This window comes from Chenopodium quinoa, unplaced genomic scaffold (assembly GCF_001683475.1).
Source record: "Chenopodium quinoa cultivar QQ74 unplaced genomic scaffold, ASM168347v1, whole genome shotgun sequence".
Taxonomy (NCBI): Eukaryota; Viridiplantae; Streptophyta; class Magnoliopsida; order Caryophyllales; family Amaranthaceae; genus Chenopodium; species Chenopodium quinoa.
Window position 1 is genome coordinate 4915160 of NW_018743697.1, and position 9217 is coordinate 4924376.

General features: G+C 35.3%; 1 pseudogene; it reads right to left on the bottom strand.

Annotated features, from left to right (window-relative positions):
* Nucleotides 1–6682: 6682 nt before the first annotated feature.
* Nucleotides 6683–9217, bottom strand: LOC110684419 (annotated as a pseudogene).

The window sequence follows — 9217 nt, forward strand, 5'->3', positions numbered from 1 at the left end:
AATAGATCAAAGTAACTACTTGGTTCGTATTGAAAATTGTATTTTTGGTTTGGATTTGCATTACAAGTGTTTAGATTGAATAAAATCAAACAATTACTCCGTAACGTTTTTGTTGTAAATAACTTAGATTTTACAATTTTGCCAACAATTTCTAATACGCCGCTTTAGCTTTATAAGATTCGTTATTGTTGTTTTGATCATAATCAAACTCAAAAAAAGAGTTTAAGAATTTGAATTAAGAATTAAATTAACATTATTATTTCATTATCCATTTTCATCTGACGTGAGATCTCAAATAATCTCTTTAATCACACTTCTTTTGATTTTTAGAGTTAAATCTCTATAGATGAACAGTAACTTTTCCTTAACCTCGATTTTAATTGTCAATCCATAAGTAGTTTAATGCGTGAAAACTTATCAACTACAACTTACAAATCCCTTAAAGTTGCACATCATCACAAATCATGTGTCATCATCTTCCTAATAAATACAGAGTACGATATAAACCACCACAAGTCTACAATTCCCGTAAATACAGAGTACGATATAAACCACCACAAGTCCACAATTCCCGTTACCTAATTTTGGCACCTCTAATTCAATACTCATTTCAAAAGCAAAATCAAAATGGTAATTTTCGGAGAACACCCTTAGAGTTAGTGTCTCTTTATCCATATTATAACAAAACTACATAGTATATGATGTTGAAATAAACGGTAAGCAATGTGACAGTAAGGTAGCTTTAGGTGTGGGACATTATCAAATACATTTTGCTGAATCTAAGTGGGAGATTGTGGAGGTAACTGATAGATAGGGACTTTAATCTGTAAATTTGTTGTAATAAATTGTAGTCTAGTGTTAATAAGAGTTTTAGAGAGTTGAGAAATTGTATGTGAAATCACAACAATAATAATAACTCATAAGGGGGCACATTGTCCCATTCCAACCAACATAAGATATCATTCTCAGATGTAATTTAAACCAATGAGAATTCAGCATATACTCATAACCGTTATACACCATTTCCACCACAACATGATGTGTTTACTAGCTTGCAACATAAAAATGATTTTATGGTTTTGATCCAATTTTAAAATTATTAAGTGATTTAGGATTTCCAATCATTTATGATGATCGTTTAATTTTTAAAAAGATATGAGAAATTATCGGTAAATATATTTTATTTACTTACCGACATTGAGATCGATGGACCAGAACAATTTTTGTAAGCTATAGATTAAGGTCATTATTTCGGTTTAATTATATTTGAGCCATGTTACATTATTGTGTCCATATAGAACCAAACTTGGATCCTTAACTATAGATTAAAATCATGTTATATTTTAAATTGGGTAAAACGGTCCATTTTAAGACCCGAATATATTATTTTCATCCAACATTAAATTAGCTCGATTGATATTGTGTTGATCCCACATAAAATTAATTCAATTGAAAGTTAAAAACGTGGTACTTGGGTAGATCTGAAATTCTGAAAACACTTTAAACTTTCATAAAAATAAATCCAGCTAGAAAAGAGTACAAGTACAAATATAAATGGCTAACAATAAATAAAGAAAAGCCAATGAAGCTTCCCATGAAAACTAAATAAAATATGCGCAATATCTATCGACTTTTATATTATAATATTCGAGTTTCTTGTTGTTTCTACGAGACTACTGTTAAGGCCATGATAAATGATTTTGAATTATAAGTGTCCCTTAAGCACGAGGCAAGTGCCCTCAAACCGACGGCATCATCATGATTATTGTTTAACGAACTCCAAATTGCATGTTAATTAATTATGATTTATGAGGATTACGTCGCTAATTTACATAATAAAACAAATTAATCACGCAACAATCACATATTTGGACCATGTAACATTTTTAATTAACCCTTCATTGAATATCTTATAATCCTCCTCTAAAAAAATACAATTTCTAAATTATTTAATCAATGATCCCTCTAATATTAGCTTGACTAGACTAATATGGTTGCGGTCCAACAGTCAACCCGTTATTCAAGTCTGTATAAATAATTAAACAATGCGTATTATTAATTTTAAATAAATCAATGAAAACGAGTGAATCAAAATACTAATACATGAAGGATTGTATTGAAATGACTTTTTCTATTGAGCTTCTAAATAGGTAGCAATTAGAAATAATTGATACCGAGTAATACTTTGTATTTAATTATCTTTGGGTTATATGGTGATAATATAATTTGTATGTATTAGACAAACCCAATTTATATGTAGTAGGTATAGTATATCCTTTCTTAATTATTGGAGTACAACCAAACACACATAGGATAATAATATATACGGAGTATATAAGTATATAATCCGTAGGGATGATAGATCAAGCATGATCCGACTATAAGCACAACACTTCATTGCATTGTTGGTTTGTGCTAGTTTTCCTTGAGTCGCGTTGTTGGTTATGAAAATTTAGATGGTCTAATGAATGAAATTTGATACAACAAAACACACTGTTTTTTGAAGCTTAGGGCCTGTTCTCATTGGCGGAACTGAGTTGAATTGAACTGAACTGAGCTGAAATGAAATGAATTTCAACGTAAGAGAACAAGCCCTTAACCATGTGCATAATTCAATTTTACCACTAATGGACTTAAGTTTTCTTCAAACCCTTAAATTAATACCCACTTACCATATTATAGCGTTTCTAACGTTGATCCTCTACACTTCTCTTAAAATAATGTTTCATATCCAAAAACGATGGCTATATAATTAGCATCATTCAGTTCTCTATAAGTTAGAAATTCACACAAGCACCTCTTCAATTATTAATTTCTAAAAATACCGCAATTGCGAATAATACATGTCATGTTATTTTCCTTGCCGAGGACCCATCAACATTAGATTTCAAAGTATTAGGATTGGAGGTGTGGTATTAATCCAATTATTGCCTTCCAATGTCTTGATTTGCTGGCTACTTCAAAGACACATTTTCAGAAATCAAGGTTGTTCACATTTTCTACATCCAAACCTTTGAACCAAAACCTAAGTCAAAGTTTCTTTATGATTCATGAACCAAATTCAAGTCTCATTTGTTTCTATGTTCACAATGTAATGAAGTACGTATTACGTAATTACAAATATACAATTTTACATTTCTCCAAAGCAAACATAGCACGTAATAGGAATCTATCATGGACTAGCTCCTTGCCTAAGTTGCTTCATCATTGGGAGCTGGCAAACAATAATTTAATGCATGACTATTAGCGTCTTTAGTGATAACGATCTATGTTATATGCACAAAATTTGTACCAAAATCTTACTGCTTTTACTATTCAAATAGATCAATTTGATTTGTTAAAGTCCTTGTCCTATAATTCAAATAATGAGCTTGGACCTCAAAGTCCTCAACCTCGCGGTTTTTTTTATTCACTATATTTCCAGTTTCGACACTTTGAAAGTGAGAAGGAGGCTAAGGAATTCGTACAGCCTCAAAGTACTCTTAATGGGGATTAAACTCTAACCTCAAGATTATAGCTATAATCTTTTCTACTAGGTTAGTCCAAATTTAGCTTGTTAAAAGCTAATATTCTAAATGAGATATAAATTAAAAAAAAATACTACGTATTACAAACTGTAAAAGTTGACTAGAATAGGAGAATTGTTTAAGTCAATGCATGTTTGTGTCGTGCTTAATTAGTAAGTTAAGCAATGGTGGCAATACATATCATTGGTGGAGTTGGGTAGAATAAGAAATACACCGTAGAATTTGAGTCTCAAGTCTCAACCATTGGTCGGTCGCAAGAGACATAAATGGTTTGTCGCAAAATTAGGAAGATAGGTGAAGATTGTAAAACTATATTATAAATTCCATCAACAGCTACGAGTACAATATAAGTAAAACGAACACTGTGTGAACTAACAAAATTTGGCCCCACAAATTTAACACATTTTCTTTGACACTCCATTTTTTAGGGATCGTAGGTTAGAAGGTTACTAACTTACTATAAGTGGAAAGAGGGAAGATTTGTTCCTCTACTTATGTCTCTTTACACTGTATTTTGATGTATACTCCGTATTTTATAAAATTAAATTTAAACCATTAATGTTTCCAAATGTATTTCAGTTAGAAATGTAATTTAAAAATCTCATTATTTTATAAACATATTAGAGGAATAATTTAGTTATTTATTTGTTTATTTATTTAATAGAGAGGAACAATTTATTTAGATAAACACAAAGTAGTTTCCTCTGATTGTTGGCATGTATTTACTTAATAGTATAATATTTATACACCCGAAAACTATAACTTTAGATGTCTACAGAGTAATTGTATCACCATTACCAAGCTAAATTTGATCTACTAGAAAGAGTTGTACCTTCCAGTCTTGAGGTTGGGAGTTCAATCCCCACTAAAGGCACTTTGGGGTGAGAATTCCCTTACCTTTCCCCTCTCATTTCCAAAGTGCCTAGCCCACTAACCTGGACCGGGACACCAAATAACAAAAGTGGACAAAGATTCTACTCGTATTAGAATAGGTATAACATATAATGAGCTATGAGCCACTAAACATAAATTTTGAACTCATACAATCACACGTAATTTAGAGACTTAGAGCATTAGCAAATCCGAACCGTGATTACTTTAAAACATCCCTTAATCAAGCCCTTTTTCGTCCCTACTCCCTGTATAAAATAATCCCATCAGTCTAAGTTTTCTTTATATGGCTAGTAACATTAAGAAAGGTACAAAATGTGTTGAATTATTTGACGATATTTTGAATGTACCCTCCTAATTGAAATATAAAGCTTAAATCATACAGATTAGACTAGACAAATGTACAAAGTTTATGAAGAAAGAAATCAGACAAGATTTGTTGAATTTAAGAACATAAACTTTTGTATACATCCGGTTTACACTAATATTAGTGTACATCGAGCAGTATAAGGGTAACTTTTAGCTAATTTTAGGGTAATTTTTTGTCTTTTTTAGGTAACTTTAAACATAATACAATTTTTATATAAATCAACAACAAGAAAAGTTTTATAAAGGTAATTTAATTACATTCAATCACTAATAATTGATTTTTAGTCATTTAAAATGTGATTCTTTACTAATAAAGCGTAGATAATTTTTATTTGAATTGGGTTACTTTAACGAATATTGGGGTAACTTTTATTCATTTTAGGGGTAACTTTTATTCATTTTAGGGGTAACTTTTATCACTTTAGGTTATCTTTATAATACCCGTTTTTTTAAAAAGTTTGTAATTTAAGAATGGCCCAAGTCCATGCTTTTGGGCTCCACATACGCTTTTCGTCCCATAACTCAGCTCATCCAACAACATAATCAATTGCCTTAGGTGTTTTTTCCCCTCTATAGATTAATTGTATTTTTATATACGAAGTATATTTTTTAAATTATTTTTTTTTAAAATTAATTATTTGTTAATAACTCAGATCACTAAGATCAGAAGTGCAGAACTAAATTAATTAATGGGAAATTTGCTTGATGATTAACAAGAACCAAAACAAATCTAGAAATACAAGCGTCAACTTCTTATTTTTCACATTAGCAGGGCCTAAAATTTAACTCCATACCAATCACCAAATACACTGCATTCCAAAATAGCATATCATAATCTAATTCAGTTTGGGACTTTGGGGTAGCAATGGCTATACCTCCCCCCCCCCCCCCCCCCACACACACACACACACACGCACGGCCACACCCACCTAATATTTCTATACCGGCCACCGACCCTAGTTAGGGCCTAGGGGCACACTTTAAATTTAATAATTCTAAATCAAAATTTCAGTAGTAGTACTTTGGTAGGAAGCAGAAATTCATACAGTAGATAAGATGACCATCTTTGAGGGAAATCACAGTCAATAATTTCAATTAATTCAGTCATTCAACACAAACACAATTTGTTAAAAAACAAAACCCAGTGGAAAAGATACAGATGTAAGACTGTATGTTAAGAAATCAGTGGCCAAAACAAGCATTTTTCATAAAGAAAGTTAAATGAATCAAATTCCCCTGAAAAGAGAACAGAATTAGTATAACAGAAGAGCAAAGACATTCTTCTAAATTCTAACCATCTTCCTCAATTAGTTTCAACATATTTTCCTAGTCCGGGATACTAAATGCAACCTTACTAATCACAAAGACTTACCATATCATTCAGGGTGTTAAATGCAACCTCACTTTACTAATCGCAAAGACTATAATGGTTAACAAATGCTGCTCTCCATCAACTCTTAATCAACTTTCTGACTTATTAATGCACATACCATCAATTTCGGGCGCTAAATGCAACATCACTTTACTAATAGTGAAGACTAAATGAATAATACAGTGCTTAACAAATGTTGTTTCTGATTTCCAGCAACTCTAATTGTAGTTTCTGAGATATTAATGCAGTTGTTGCTTACCATATCATTTGGGCAGGGTGCTAACGCAACCTCACTTTACTAATCAGAAAGGCTTAATTATGCTTTACAAATGCTGCTTTCCAGCAACTCTTCCTAAAGATTTCTGACTTACTAATGCACTTACCATAACATTCGGGGCACTAAATGCAACCGCGCTTTACTAATGCAAAGACTAAATAATGCTTAACACATGCTTCTTTCCAGCAACTCTTTCTCTAAGTTTCAGACTTTCTAATGCATTTACCATATAATTCAGCTCATAAATTAATAAACTAGTAAACAACTTTCATAGATTTAATTCTCTAAAAAGCTAACAGATAGACAATGAACTTGAGTTTCTCATATAAAAATCATCAATTACAAAATACTTTTAACCCCCCTTTTAATTTTCACAATCAAATGATTATATCAATCAGAGCAAATAAATCTTTTCCCACCAAATAAAAACTTAAACTTTGATCATCTTTAGCTCATCAACAAACTACTACTCGTAATATAAAGAGATGTGATCTAACCTTTCCTCTTGTTTTCTCTACTTCTACCAACAATCAACTACTAATTACTACTATCACTATTAGCATGATTCATATGATTCTCATGGAGATGATTCATATGGTTACTTTCGCCGCCTCCAACACCGCCACCACTTCCACCACCGCCACCACTTCCACCACCACCACCACCTCTACTATCACTATTATTACTACCATTATTCAATTGCGAAAGCTCGAGTTGAGTCTTCATCATAAACTTCATCCTCTGCAACTCCAATTCCTTAGCAAACTTCATCCTTTGCATCTCCATCTCCACAATGTGCTGCAATTTCGCGCTCTCAGCCGCCTCATACGCCTCCCCGAACTTCATAATCGCCCTCGTTAAATCCCTCACCGAGCTCCCCCACACCTTAACCGCCGCTTTCTTATCCCTGCCCTTCCCCTTTCCCTTCCCCCTTACGCCTCCCCTGTTACCATCCATCCTCGGCCGCTTCCTTTGATTAAACCCCGTCCTCTCCGGTGGTAAACTATCCCCTGAATCATGTGACCATTCTTCCGGATCAGAATCGGACTCAACCGGAGGCGGTACCCTCCTAAACTGTTGCTGATGCTTTTGTATTTGCTCTAATTGTTGTAACCTATTCACATTACTAGCAGCACCAGAAGCAGAAGTATTCATGTTATTATTATTATTACTATATCTCATCTGTGGAATTCCACTAGGAGGCGAGAATTGAAGACTCTGTCTCAATTGCTGCTGTTGCAATTGCTGCTGCTGCCGTTGTTGATGCTGCAGTTGTTGCGAGCGTAATAGCGGATGGGGAGACTGTAAATGGGCGGGGTCTGTAGGTAGTGGGGAGGGAAGGGGAGCGGTAGGGGTTGTTGATGTTGTCTAACCCCTACCGGAATTCCAACGGGGACCGCCTTCCCGTGAGGAAGCGGTCCACCGGTGGAAACTGTCGCAGTCGACAGTGGCCCCAACCCCATAACGGTGTTTGAGTTCGGGGTTGCAGCGGCAGGACCAATAAGCCGATCAAGGCGGTCAAAGAACGGCCAGCGGCTAGGGCCACAGCCGCTAACAACCTTCTGTTTCTCAACCTTATACTTCTTCTTGACCGTATCGATTCGATTTTTGCACTGTATATCCGTCTTTGGAACCTTGGTGAAATCTTCCCTGCTACTAACAATGTCCGCCACTTCTTTCCAATGTTTCTGCTTCAGATTTCCTCTGCTTAACTCCATGTACCTCTCCCCCCATGCGTCGATCAACACCGATGTCGCTCCTTCGCTCCAACAATCCTCTCTCCCTCCTCCTCCTCCACCACTACCACCGCCTCCTCCGCCGCTGCTACCACCAATTCCGGCGGGAGCAAGGATGGCGAGGGGGCGAGGGAATTGCTGGATCGGAAGCGCGAGAGTGAGGGAACTCTGCGACAATTGGGGCGGTGGTTGAGGAGTTGAAGAAGAGGGTGTCGAAGACGGAGGTGCCGCCGCAACTGTAACCGTGATTTGACCGGAAGGTGGTGAAGGAGGTTCGCTTCCGATTGAGGTGTGGGACCGGGTATCGTCATCTTCGTCCATGGATCTATGAAGAGAAGAGGAGAGAGAATATTAGGGTTTATTTTTAGAGAGAGAAAGAGGTTGTTGGTTGGTTAGATTGATTGAATTGAAATTGCCGTTTAGGGTGACGGGAAAGGAAGGGGGGAAATTTGACGGCGTGTGTTCGTCAAGACATAGGAAACCGAGGAAGGACACGTGGCAGGAAAGAGTCGGAGAATTTGGTGGGGTAATGTAGGTTGGGAGACTTGGAACTGCCGGTTAATCGGTCATCGGAGTCATTAATAAGTCTCATTTTGCCGGCTTTTAGGTAGATGGATTTGTGTGAGGGTATTCACCTATTTGGTTTTAGCTTTGCCTGTTTTTATGGAGTTTTTGTTGTTGTTGTTTTTTTTTTTTTTTTTTTTTTTTTACCACTGTTTAATTACGGTAATACCCTTGTGTTAATGTGGTTTTAATAATGTTGATTAGGGGAAAGAGGGTGATTAATTGGTCGGTTTATTTGTGGTAACCAGGATTGGAAATTGTAGAAAAGATGAGTTCGTCTTTTTCAACTTTGGAGTAGTACTTTGAAAAGATGCCTCCGTGTCATGTTGGGTTGTGTCTCAGACCTACGTGTTTTGGTGTTAGCTAGGTCTGACCCATGGCTCGATCCATGAGTTTCGTGTCGTGCCATTTACATCTAAAATGTTAGGGCATAACATATACTCTTTGGTCATGGGAAAAATTGTCGTACACTCTCACATTT